Below are 14,104 nucleotides of genomic sequence, written 5' to 3'. Positions count from 1 at the left end.
CTCTCACGTCTGAAAGGTATCACATGCCTTGTAAGTGAAACTGTAAATGAGACTATGGATTTATTGTACTTGCTGAGAGAAGTCTGGGTTCAGACGCTGCCCAGTCCAAAGGAAGTCACAAATCAAAGTTAATAGCAAAATTAAAACCTCTTCCTTAACAGCTGTGAAAACCCTGGAGACACTTTAGAAACGTTGCCTGTCTTCATCACCTCCACTAAAAGGCACTTTCCACAGGAACATGCTCTTTTTTCGAGAAGTTAGTAATGTCAATTTCCATGATGTCTGGGTTATTAAAAGTTCAGAGTCTTGCAACACCTGCCTTTCGCTGCCATTTGGAGATGCCAGCATGTAAAGTTGCCTTTAGCTTTAACATTTCTGAACCAATTCCAAGTCACATGTTTTGACTAGTTGATATAATATTTCATCCTGTGAAGTGCTGCAGAGTTTGAGTTTGCACTTCTGAGCCACAGAACCGTGATTGTGTGAAGTATTTTATCTCTCCTGGGCTGGTATAACAGACATCAGTGGCGAGCCGCACCGCCGTAGTCATGAATGGATAACAGTGGAAGTGGCTAGCTGCCTCTGAAAAGAATGTCATGCAGCTGGAACAACAGACGGGACCTGTTCCCATGGAGGGCTTCTGTCCTGGTGGGACATATCTCCCATGTCGATAAAAGTCTGGACAGATGTTTTTGTGAAACTCATGCTGACCAGGTACATTATAAGATGTGTGGATATTGAGGGTGGTGACATTCTTTTTGAGAACCGATATCGCCTTGCATTTCTGGTATACTGACTAATTTTTTAATGTTTTTTTCTTCCTTGAGTGCATGCAATTTCGCTTTATCAAGAAATCTTCTTCTTTAAAGGACTGCTGTCTAATATTGTTTACACTTTGCAATGCAATGAAAAAAAACTAAAACAAAAAAATTTAAAGAAATAAATATTTTAGCGTTTTTTCTTTTTTTTACTTGCCTACTTTTACCTGCAACAAAACTTAAAAAAAAAAATGATGATTTGAATCTGGTACCCTTGAAAATTGGCAATAACTGTCAAGAGAATCCTGGATAAAATATTCACTACTAATGTATCACTAACCATATATACACTTTTCTTTCCTAATTTGACACATTTTTGGCAAACTGCTTGGGATTATCAACCAGCAGGAACAATCAAATTTGAGTAACATAACATATGACAGCTTCTTCAATTTAACATTACAGTAGCTTGAGGCATTTTTTGACATAAATTGATGTCTATAAAGTTCTTTACTAAATTGTTCTGTTGATGATGAGCACAAAAAAAAACATGCACACAAACACACACCTTCACCTTTACGTGTTGTCTTTTATGATTTTGAGCCATATGTTCATAATAATCCATGCAGCAATACAAACAAATCACAATGTTGACTTTGGGATGCCCTGTTCTTCAAACAAGACTTTAGCTAAAGCTGTAAGCAGCTGAAATTAGGAAATTGATTTGCTGCAAGCTAATAGCGTGACAAAATTAAATAATGAAGGGTAACTGACTACAAACAGTAACACTACAAACAAGCATAATGCATATATATATATATATATATATATATATATATATATATATATATATATATATATACATACATACATACATACATACACTTACATACACACACACACACATATATATAATTCTTTAACACATCATCTGTTGCTCTTGCAGTGAGAAATTTGGCATAAATCCAGAACCACAAACAGGAGCAGATGGAAATCATGGAAAAGACACCTAATTAGAGAGAGGTTAAGTTCAGCTGCACGCACATGACACAATCATTCTGAGCTCAGTTTTTACTGGTAGCCACAAAATACATGAAAAAAAAAATCCTCAAACGCTGTAATTTAAATGTGTAAAAACAGTAACTTATATCAAAGCTTGCATTATTTTGTAGTGGGGGGTATCCATACGTTTAATTGCTATATCAATGAGTTCCAACCATGCAGCCCCTCCCTTCTAGGAGATAGCATCACTCATAAATTAAATGCCAGGATTAAAAAGAATCCCACTGGACTCTACCCACCCTTTACAAAGCTTGTAATTACTCCCCAAGCCGGGTCCATCCCAGGAGGCCCACAAAACCTTTGCATCGAATAACCCTTAGAAAGCAGGGAAGTAATTGTAAACATGTAATGGAAGTCCAAGACTAAATTCAACACTATGTAGTTTAGATGATGAGGAAAAGAGGAGTTCTATTGTGAAAGAAAAGAACAAAGGAGGAAAATGTGTCTGAAAGAGGATGTGGCATACCAGTGTTTTCAATTAATACATCATGACTAGAGAATCCACATGATCTTCTCTCTCATCTCACATATCTCACTGAGCTTCTGTTTCCTGTAGCCCTTTTCATAGTATCGAACCCCTCCCACAGTCCTCAGAGGAACTAAATCTGAATTACGAAAAGATCTGCAGGTTCTGCGCGAAAACTGTAAGTGGACTTTCATTTGTATGAGTACCTCCTACTTTAAACGCTTTTTTCCCCCCTCTTCCTTTTTTAATGGCCTCTTTATTGTTATGTTATGTCAAATGTTAAAGCTTGAGTGTTGAAAAAAAAATTATCACGATTTAATCATGATTCTACAATTTTAAAATGTCATATATACTAAATCTATTTGGGGATCTAGATACAATGGTCTTTCTAGAACAGGGGTCGGCAATCCAAAATGTTGAAAGAGCCATATTGGACCAAAAACACAAAAAACAAATATGTCTGGAGCCGCAAAAAATGAAAAGTCTTGTATCAGCCTTAGAATGAAGGCAACACATGCTGCATGTTTCTATATTAGTTATGACTGGGGGAAGATTTTTTTTTTCATTATGCACTTCGAGGAAAATGTCGAAATGTCGAGAAAAAAGTCAAAATTTTGAGAAAAAGTCGAAATGTCAAGATTAATATTGAAGTACCTTCTTGAGAAAAAAGTCGAAATGTTGAGAAAAAAGTTGAAATGTAAGATTAAAAGAAAAAGAAAAAAAGAGAAAAAAGGAAAAAAAAGAGAAAAAGAGAAGAAAAAAGAAAAAAGAAGAAAAAAAAAAAGGTGAAACATTTTTGAAAAATCTCCAGGAGCCACTAGGGCGGCGCTAAAGAGCGGCATGCGGCTCTAGAGCTGCGGGTTGCCGACCCTTGTTCTAGAAGAAGTGATGAGCACCATCATGAAACACCAGTCTACGAAGACCGCGTCCTCAGAAGGACACAGCCCCTGAATTGAGACACAGCCATAGTGGACGTGCTTGTAATGCTTTGACAGAATTTAAGAGTTAAAAGGCTGCAGCTTAACTCACTAACCCCTCCAGATGTAAGCCAGCAGTACACTGGGAAATCAGTAGTTAGGGTTTTGAGCAGAGAGAGAGAGAGAAAGAGAAAGAGAGAAAGAGAGAGAATAGCAGTGGATGTAGCATACACATAAACAGACAAATCAAATAGAGTAATGATAATCCAACATAATCCAATCAGTGTCCAGTCTGCTCTGAGGGTGAAGACAGCTTCAAAGCCCTGCATGCCTGTTAGTTACCGTCACGCACGGATGATCTGAGAGTTAGTTCACCTCTCTCGATCTCTGTGAAATGGTGTGAGGTTCTGGTCTCGTCTTGAGATCTAACAGAGATGTGAGACTGCTGGATGTGTGGGCAGTGGATGTATTACTGATTCACCACAGACACACTGGCAAAGTCTAAGGGAAACCAAACTTCCATATAGTACAAGGCCATTTTGCATGGCGAGATGCCGGAGATACAAGCTGCTTATCTGCTGTCATAATCTCAGCAGAGGAAAAACAACACAAGGCCAGAAGTTGACACACTATATTAAAGCTAGGAAAATCCTCCAAACGGCTTGAACCCACAGCTGTGCAGTGCAGAAGAAAAATGACACCAAAACACAAGAAAATAGAAGTTCGAGGAGGTTAACAAGGACACCTGCTATTTAACAGGATTGATCTGGCAGTTTTCTGCCCTGGAGAGTCTCCACAATCAGCTGAACAATGCAGACCACTGAGACACAAACAAATCAATCATGTAAAATGATAACCCCCAGGACAGTTTATGCGGGTTGCAGAGTGTAAGAAAAGAAAAAAGTATGAACATGAACAATGTTGTTGTAATACAAATCCCCCTGTGAAGCATTTAGCCATTGAGGCGGTTGATGTCATCAAACTACAACAGCTACCCTACAGAAACGCAGCAGTGATGTAGTATGGGAACCTGTTCTATGAAATATGAACATCTTGAGTTCCAAGATTACAATATTTCAGATTAAGAGAAAACATTTTATACAAGTCCACCACATGTTCCGGGAAAGGTTAAGATTGCTGTTTAGGTCTACAAGCAAACTGCAACTTTGAGCTCTTATGAAAGCTATTTCTATAACAAGCAACAATGAAACAAACACACTTTTTTTAACAAAACTATCACAAATCCTTCTAATTCAATAAAAAAAGTGCATGACTGACATTACTGACTCCTCAGACGCCAACTTAGTTAACAGGAAATTACATTACCATGATAAATACACCAACAACATCTCACTGGAGAGGTATACAAATGACAAAGGACACAAATAATGCAGAGGGTTATGAATGCAGGACTGATTTACGGCATATGCTAAGTGTAACTATAAGGCAAAATACAAAAAAAAAAAAAAAAAAGATTGACACAAATAAGAAATGGTTTTAAAAAAAATAAATAAAAAAAAAATAAAAAAAATCACATTTTTGGTAAAACATTATTCTTGTCAACACTGGTGCTGATAAAGTCATGCATGAAAAAAGATTAGTTGACACAGTCAAAACATTTTTTTCTGGCCTTGCTCTTTTGCTCGACCACATGTTCCAACTTGAACAATACTTTCTGTAGTGCAGGGTGGCATTTTAAGAGGAGGATAAAGCACCGGGTGCTCTAGCACAGTCTGATATCCATCTGCTGAAAAGAGCCAGTTACACACCTTTGTGCATATAGGACACATGTTGACATCTGACCTACTCCAGTGTAGAAAACAAAACATTGAAATATCATGCAAGATATATAGTGCAAACCCACATGTCATTTCTAAAACATCCCACTGAACATGCAGCATTAAAAGGTTAAATTAGACAACGACGATTTATGAGGTCATCGCGGTTGCAAGAGTTTTCTTTGACACAGATGTCAAAACAAGCTATACATTTTAGAAGCTTTAAAGCACTGAATCAGATGAATTTCGCAGCTTAAGAAATTCCAGGACTGCTTCAATCACATTTTCCAGCTTCAGAGATTTATGCTCATTGTAAATTCTTGATGAGCTATAACATGAGACGTGTTCTGAAATTGAACACTGGACTGTTAAGAAAGCTCTGATATCCATCCAACGAAGGTGTGTTCATGATATAGTTCATTTTTGGTAGTACAGGCACCAGTTCGCAATAAATAAGTTGTTATTACCATCACTTCAAGGCACACTGTAGTGACTGAACTGATAAAACTATTAAAATGTGGATAAGTCATAGACTCATATAATCTGCAAACATCTACAAAATTTAAATCTTCAGCATCTCCACGTTGGGAGTTAATATTGTGGCAAAGACAAAGGGGATAAGATGTGAGCATGGACTGAAACATGAATCTTTCCTGGCCTATTAAATCTCCTCCCACCCTCCAATGACTAGGTTATGGGACTCCCCCTCACACACGCGTGTGTGTACACACACACACACACACACACACACACACACACACACACACACACACACACACACACACACACACACACACACAGGACAGGATCCATATGTGCACATGTTCCCTTTGTTTGAACTCCCTCCCTGGCCTCTTTCCACATCCAGTGGTTAAGGAACAAAAATGATTAGTTTCAATTCTCATTGTCAAGATGTCCTCAATTTCTTTACATCTATGAAGAAAAACAGCCATTTTCCAAGTTTGATCACTGTAATTTAACACCCCTCCGGACCCAAAAACATGCAGGGTTATAATTAAAAAAATATACATGGTGAAAAAGAAAATGTAAGTGATTTAAAAGTCTTCAGTCAGAACCAAAACCAAAGTTTAAATATATCCGCTATCATGTGACAGACTGTAACAGCCTGAGACAATTATTTCAAATGACAGACCATCACCAAGGAATGACTACGTCCCAAAATAGAAATGTCACTCTACGGTGCGGTAAACCATGTGTCATAGATTAGATGTACTGTGGCAATTTTCACAGAATGGATCTGGTAATACTATTGAAGCCTCTGTGAGTTCCTGATAATATTGCAGCTAAGAAAAACACATCGATATAAGTGATGTTCCAACAGTAAAATATTGTTGAAAAAGCTTCAACAGAATCTTGGATTTACACTAAAAAGACTCAAGACTCATGAAAAAGACTCACATGGGTTAGGGCCTCTGAGTGTTAATATATGTCATATCAATGAATAACATATACTAAATCCTGGATTTCACACCTAACCAGCTACCATGATGTTACTTTACTTCTTGAAAACTCTTAAAATGGAAACTAAGCATCAGAAGTAGCACGGGATGGGCTGTGGGTACTCTCATGGGCAGCACTGCGACATGTTGAAATTACCCAAAATATAATTTGATAGGTCACCCAGTTCCAGATATAGAACCACACTCTAGATCCAGGCTCTTTCCTCTGAAGGAGGAGTTTTACTCTGGAGGGAAGTTTGTGCTACATAATCACTGACTGGGATGGATAACTATCTTAATAATTACAAGGGTCTTAATCGGACCATTGTGTTAATGAACACTTTATTCTAATAATGACATTCGGTTCTTTATATTTCATATAATATATAATCAAAACAAAATGTACACTACTTTCCAACAATTCATAACATCTGCTGTGATGTTGAGTTTTTCAGCTGTTCTGTGAATGATTCATATTAGCTCTAATGCATTTTTCAGAACTAAATCGAAGTCAAGAGTGAAGGACTTCCCATGAAGAATCCATTATTCACAAGAAGTCTGAAGTTTGTCAGCCTGAAGCAACATTAATAAAACATCTGCCACCGCTGAGTGACTGGGATGGACACCGGGGGCACTGCCTTTCACCCCTGAACAATCTGGAGGTCAAGAGTCGACACTCTTAGAAATGGATGAGCAGTATGCATTCATTAAAATTACAACAGTTTTAGCATAGTTTGTCTATATATGAAACATTTTCTGAATGTATTAAAAAAGTATTAATAATTATTATTATTATTATGGCTATTGACAAGAGCTCATTTTAAATAAGCATCAGCTTCATGCAAGTAATACTACGTTTGAGAAGTCCGACATTATGACAGGTTTGACATCTTTTTCCTAGAAAGAACAAAAACAAATCAACATGCAAGAATTCCTTGAGCAAAATACATTCGCTTTCACAGTAAACAAGCCATATCTTGACATGTCTTCTCTTGTAATCTGTTTAGTTTGCAAAAGATGAATATTACAAAAACAAAAAAAGACAAAGGCTTTTTTTTGATGATCAATGTCAATTATTTTACCTAAAAGGTGTAATGTTTTTTGTTTTTTTTATTCATCTAGTCTCTTTCTTATCATTATGTTAGAGAGGATGTTTATTATGGCAGCTGAAGTTACATTCTTCTGGTATCACTCCCAATTGTTTTTCTGATCTTCACATCACAAAATCATGTGCAGAACGTCTTCATCAAGCTCAAAGCAAGGGTTAACTTGATCTTTGGTTTGTTATAGACAGCTTTTGAGGAGGGTTTGCCAACATGACCACGACAATCCTCGAAAAAAATGAGCTTGTGTCTTGGGCGGGGCTAATAATGGATGTCTAAGCCCAGCTGTCCCAATAGTGAGAAACAAGTGCAAAGCCAGACAAGACTGGGGGCAGGGTGTGGCATGGCAGGGGTGCCATGGTGACAGAGCAGGGCTCAACGTTGAAGGGATGCTAAATGAAGCTATTGTCTGGCCCAAGTGAAGCACACCACACAAAGAATGGCACATTCAAACAGCCATACAGGCCTATTGTTGTGACTGGCCAGCAAAGTGCCGGAGGTCCACATTCATCCCACAGGATCCACCACACTTCATGAAAGCCTAATGTCAGAACATGAAACACTGACACCAGCTGGAAAAGCAGGTACGTATTGACCTAGGAGATCTCTTGTCCTCAAAAAAGTTAAAGGTGTTTTTAGGTAAACAATCGGAAACAGTCAGCAGCTCTTTGACCATTTGATAGCTATTGAGATATATATATATTAGGGCTGGGCGATATGGACCAAAAGTCATATCTCGATATTTTCTAGCTGAATGGCGATACTCGATATATATCTCGATATTTTTTCTGTGCCTTAATTGGCGTTTCCCCCAAAGCATTATAGCATAGCATTTCTGTTAGCTTCATTTTTTTCTGAGGCAAACCCTTAAAAAAACAGTCAGTTTTAATACAAAGCCACGTGCCAAATGTCACACAGGTACCTTTGTTAACAGAGGTCTGCACAATATCAAAAGGTATAAAACAAATGAAATAAAAATAAACTGCCTGCATATATAGAATACAAATGCTTCTTGAATAAAATAAAACAAATATCCCTTTCCTGCATAACAATTAAATTAAAATACACTGTGCAATTAATACAATTTAGACAGTAACAGGCAGACTTTTCCACCGAGGTTGACAGTTGTGCAAATAACAAAACATTTGTGCAAATCTCTCTATATATATATATATATACACATATATAAACACTTATATAAACTTGTGGTAGAAGTTACCTTTATCCTGGATTAATATTTGGCTGATCTAGTTAGAAACTAGACAAATAAGGTGCACTTTTAGAATTTCATCACTGTTTTACACATTAATTGGTTACGATTAGGCGTCAAGAATATTTTTAGGAAAGCATCCAAGTTTTCATTAAAACAGACAATTTCAAAACCTCATCACATCAAAATGACCTTTTCCTGGACAAGTAGCTGATGAAACAAACCTCCTTAGCTAAACACACAATGTGTTGGGCAACAAACCACATGTCCTACTGACATACAGCACATTACTTGTGAAAAATGTGCTTTTTGACAAGGGAAAATAATACAGATTATTGTTCATTGGCATAAAAACAAATGTTCTTTGCGACTTTCCATTATTTATTCACTATCAATACCAGATTCTTCCTAATCAGGGTCATCTGGAGTCTATCCTTTCTGTCTTCGGGTTAAATGAAGGTTACCCTCTGGATAGGCCACATTCAGTCACTGTTATGAGCCATTTAGAATCACCACACATGTTTTTAGACTGTGGACTAAAGTAAAAAACCACCAGGAGAAATCCCACACAATCATGGGAGGAACATGCAAACTCCACATTGTAAGACTTCTGCCAGGATTCAAACCAGGAATCTTCCAGCTGTGAGGCAACAGTGCTAATCACCAAATTTCTATGCTGCTCCCTTATCGTGACGACTGTAGATTTATTTTAGTGATCCTATATAATCATACAGCCCAACCTCCTTTGTGAGTTAACACTGCAAAGAAAGAATTTGGTTGTGACACATGCAGTATGAATCAATAGTTAATCCACTTTAAGTAACTGTGGTATGCTTACTGGCGAGATATGCTGCCTTACCTGCTGAAGTTAAGTGGATTTAGTTGATGAGAACTAAACTAAAGCAGTAACAGAAAGTGACACATCAGTAGTGAATGGGAACTAGTTAAACAGGATTCACAGTGGGTGAATACAGACACATATCTGTACTGACCATTACTCATTTCCTTTTCAAGATAAAACTGCCATCTGAAACAATCAAGTAGGTAATTCTCCTTATATATTTTTTTTTTTCAGAAGAACAGTCAGCTTCAACACCTGCCTCTCTATATTAATGCAATTGCAAATGCAAATTGCAGCTACCAGGCAGACAGATGGGGGCTTTTTAGTGCTCAGCTGGGTTACAACCACTCCTAAATGACATCCATCATTGCCAGAATCATTAGTCAACTCCTCCCCCATGTTGTTGAGGTGGTCATTTCCCTTTTCTACTGTGAGCTGTTCAGGGAGCAGTACACTTTATCCCTGTGAAACTTAACACACTCTTTATTAACTCACTTACTCAAGTGTTTGTGCTGTTTGCTGCTAGTGTTTATGATGCAGCATCTTTGATGATGATGCTTGGCTCTGTGGAAATGGACTGAATATTTAGTCCGTTTTCATATGTCACCTCTCCATTTAATTCATCATTAAAGACTTGATAGATGCTCTGAGTTTCTGTTGAAGCAGTATTATATTACCTTAAAATGATATGTTCTGATGCCATTGAGCGCTGGAAGAGCTACAGGAATATCTGTGTGATGCCATTACTAACGTCTTTAATCTTCATTAAGTCTCAGTCAGATGTCAGAGATATCCCCATTGAGATACAACTGTCCTGTGTTCCAACATCAGCATCGACTGAAACTGAGTCATGATGCCACAATCAGTTAGGCCAAGGATAGTTTCTGTCCAATTCTGTTTCCAGCAGTCTGACGAAATGTTTGTTGGTCTTTTTTGTCTGTGGCATCAAGGGGGAAACAATGAAATGTCAATAAATGATCAATGACAACAAAAACAACCCGGCAGCAGCTGTAGCTGAACGCTCTGGTAGTTAAGAGGAAATAGCGCCATAATGTATCATTTGATGTGCCTCAGATTGTGAAAACAAGATTAGCATATCAGCTGACAGCAGCTAACAAAGTCAACATGTCATGTCTGTCATTTGTGTTCATAAGAAACACACAAAGACACAATAGGCACAATAGATGAGTAAACACATCCAATAAAAACCCATAGCGATCGAATATGACTAAAACTTACATAAATGAAAACGCATCTAAGCATAAAAAAGTAAAAGAGAGATGACTTTCTTAATTCAAATTATCAAACTGATTTATAACTAAACTGTACTGCACAAGCCACCAGCTGCAAATGTACCAATAGTTTCCCAAATATTGATATACTTATGATGTAACCCAGCTAATTTGATCAAAGCTTGCGATATAAAGTACACGATCAAGTTTCCGTAGAAAGGGTTAACCCTGTGAAAAAGTGAGCAGATAATTATGAGCTATGTGCACCTATTCATAAAAACTAGACATGCAATTCCAATGTCCAGGCCTGTCAGTGTTGATCTGCACCTCCCAGTCTGAGCATTAGCAATGTGGACAAAATAAAAGCATGGCACGTCATGTCAGGCTTCTCCTGAGTTTACAGTGAAAACAGAAACGCGGATCGAGCAACAGCATTAAAGGCAGCAGCTCATAACGAGCACATACAGGCCAATGACGTATGATGTAAAGCTGTTTAATTCTTGTGCATGCAAGTCTTTTCTGATGACTATCCAACCAGGAATAACCCTATTGATAAACTCTCTTGAGACACCTCTGACTTGATAGCTTCTTGAAGAGAAATATACTCTTGATATGTTTGAATATTACAAAATAACAGGTAAAGTGTAACACATCTGAACACTGAATATGCTTGTTGTTTTCTGAAAAGGTAAAAGGAGCATTTGCGGCTTTTTTTGATGCTGACATATTCTTGTGCTTAACTGTCATTATCACAATGACAGTTAAGCACGGCCAGCTTGGCTTGTGGAAATATAAACTAAAATACACATTAAATAGTAAAGTAATTCATCTAGATCAGAGGCAAAATGTTTTATACAATAATGTGACATGTTAAATATGTAATTCTAAGTAAAATTATCTGCCATTCCCAATGATGAGGTGATATCAATGAAAATGCACTAAATAAAACAAAACATGCTTCTAAAGATTAAAAACAAAAACAAAAAAGACTCCAATCATATATGTTGAGCACTGATCAATTTTAACATTTACAATAACATATTACTCAGGTCATTTTATACCAGAGAAACATGATCAACTAACTGAATAACAACCTAAGTAGCCATTAATTGATGTGTAATCCTAAACATCAATGAATGTGGTTTTACTGCTATTTCAACATTTAGAGTCATCACCAGAAAAATAACACCAGAAAAATAACTTATTTGACAATTTTCACCTGTTTCAAGTACATTTTCACTTGAAATAAGTAGAAAAATCTGCCAGTGGGAGAAAATTTATCTTCTTATTCCAGGCAAAAAAATCTTGTTCCACTGGCAGATTTTTCTACTTATTTTAAGTGAAAATCAACTTGAAACAGGTGAAAATTGTTGTTTTTTCCAGTGATGAGTCTTGTTTTAAGTTTAATAAGATTTTTTTGAGTAAAAATGAGACATTTTAACTAGAAATAAGACAAATATTCTTGTTAAGATTGTGAGTTTTTGCAGTGATCCATTTTACTTATCCTGTGAAGGACAGAGTCATATTGATAAGTTCAGAAAACTGTTTTTTATTATTGTGTTTTGATGTATTTGATGTAAGCCCAGTGGATATTTAAAGCTTACAGAAGGCTGCATTTAACTGCTGCTATGTCATTCCTGCAGGTGTTTTGGTCAGTGCTATTATTTGTAATATATTATATTATTTGTAATCAGCACAAATGATCTGACTGTGGATTTATATGATAAAATCCACCATCCCCCCTGATTTTTTTTTACAACTCGAGTACTGAGTACAGTAGTTGATGTGAAGAATGTAAAATAAGTCACTTGTATAAAAGGCATTTATAATCACAACAATAGAAATATATTACTTTTGGATTCATCCCTCTGTAGGGAGTTTCCTGAGATCCAGAGAGGTTTAGACTCAGGTTTCCACAGGTAACTTTACCTCACAGGCAGAACAGAACAACCAACAAACGCTTTCAAAACACATGCAAATGTTTTACTAACCGACTCTTGCTATGCAACTCCGCTCTGGATCAGGCTTGTTTCACTGAATACGATTTATAAGCTATACAAAAAATCTAAAAAAGCCAGAGTAAACTGGCCCCACTTGCAGACGACCGTCTGCACCGGTACGGAGGTCACCACCGACACCAAAACCCAGCAATACGACCCCTGTGGGGATAGTTTTTGTCATACCATCGGCGTACTTACTTACCTCGTCCAGTTTAACATTCTTCTTGTCAAGTGTGCAGAAGTTCATCGGTAAAGAGAGTATATCAAGTGAAAAGCGCTCAGTCCAGACGGCTGTGAGACTGACTGGTTGGTCCGGGCTGCGCGTGACGTAATCAGTCCGGTTGAGCAGGTACTGCGCCTGCGTAGATCTGTATTTGTCCCAGTGCTTCATGGGTATTGTAGTATTTCATGCTCTGCGTAAAAAAACATAGTAGCATTTGAATACTCAAAGTCAAAGTCATCTTTATTGTCAATTTTTCATAAAATACAAGAAATAGAAAGTATGTTTCCCTCTTGTCCGACATAAAATAAATAAAAATAAGATAAATAAGATAAAATAGTAGTGCAAATATATTTAAAATTAAGTTAAATAGTAAAAATTGTTAAAATAGTTTATACAAAGTGTTTTAAAATGTTTGAATCTGTTTTAACACATCTCCGAAAATATGTTGTTGAGTATGTAATATTAAAAAACGGTGGCTTTAGAGCCTACCAGATTAGTCAATCAATGTGACCATGAATATTTTAACTGCAGTTTCTGTGACGAATTTTTCCAAAGGAAATTTGCTTAAAATTGGATCACCCCACCCCCTAGTATTTTATATACGATAGCAAATGATGATGCCTTTGACTTAGCTCATGGGTCTTGAGCTCCAGTCCTCGAGAGCCACTGTGCTGCATGTTTAAGATGATTGCTTGCTGCAACACACTGCGATACACATGACTATAATTAAAAGACTTGTGCAAACTTTAATAAGAAGCTGATGATGATCTATTAATTTGAATGTTGATGCAATGACACGTCTAAACATGCAGGAACAGTGGCTTTCGAGGACTGGCGTTCAAGACCCATGACTTACAAATAAAGCAGATTGGAAATTATAACTTGTTCATAAGTGCTCTTTCTTAAACACTGATTTATGATAACCAATAGATTACAAAATAATAGTATGGGATTACTATTCCAAAAAAGAAAAAACGAGCATGTAAAATTTATTCAAACAACATATCCTAAAAAATATTATGGAAGCACAGTTTTCCCCTTTGGGAGAGCTTAA

The 14,104-nt window shown here is 36.9% G+C and overlaps 1 protein-coding gene across 3 annotated transcripts in view; it reads right to left on the bottom strand.

Annotated features, from left to right (window-relative positions):
• The window catches only part of LOC133464662 (disheveled-associated activator of morphogenesis 1-like), a 49,847-nt gene extending 36,691 nt beyond the window's left edge, over window positions 1–13,156 (bottom strand). For 2 of the 3 annotated variants that reach the window (XM_061746776.1, XM_061746779.1), the window contains exon 1: window positions 13,030–13,150. The gene's annotated coding sequence lies outside the window, so the exon portion shown is untranslated. Of the gene's footprint in view, window positions 1–13,029 lie in introns of all 3 variants that reach the window. The other variant, XM_061746778.1, reaches the window with a different exon arrangement.
• Between the last annotated feature and the right edge of the window lie 948 nt (window positions 13,157–14,104).

Source organism: Cololabis saira, chromosome 18, assembly GCF_033807715.1.
Source record: "Cololabis saira isolate AMF1-May2022 chromosome 18, fColSai1.1, whole genome shotgun sequence".
NCBI lineage: Eukaryota > Metazoa > Chordata > Actinopteri > Beloniformes > Belonidae > Cololabis > Cololabis saira.
The sequence above is the reverse complement of the archived record's forward strand: the minus strand, read 5'-3'. Positions and strand labels throughout refer to the sequence as shown.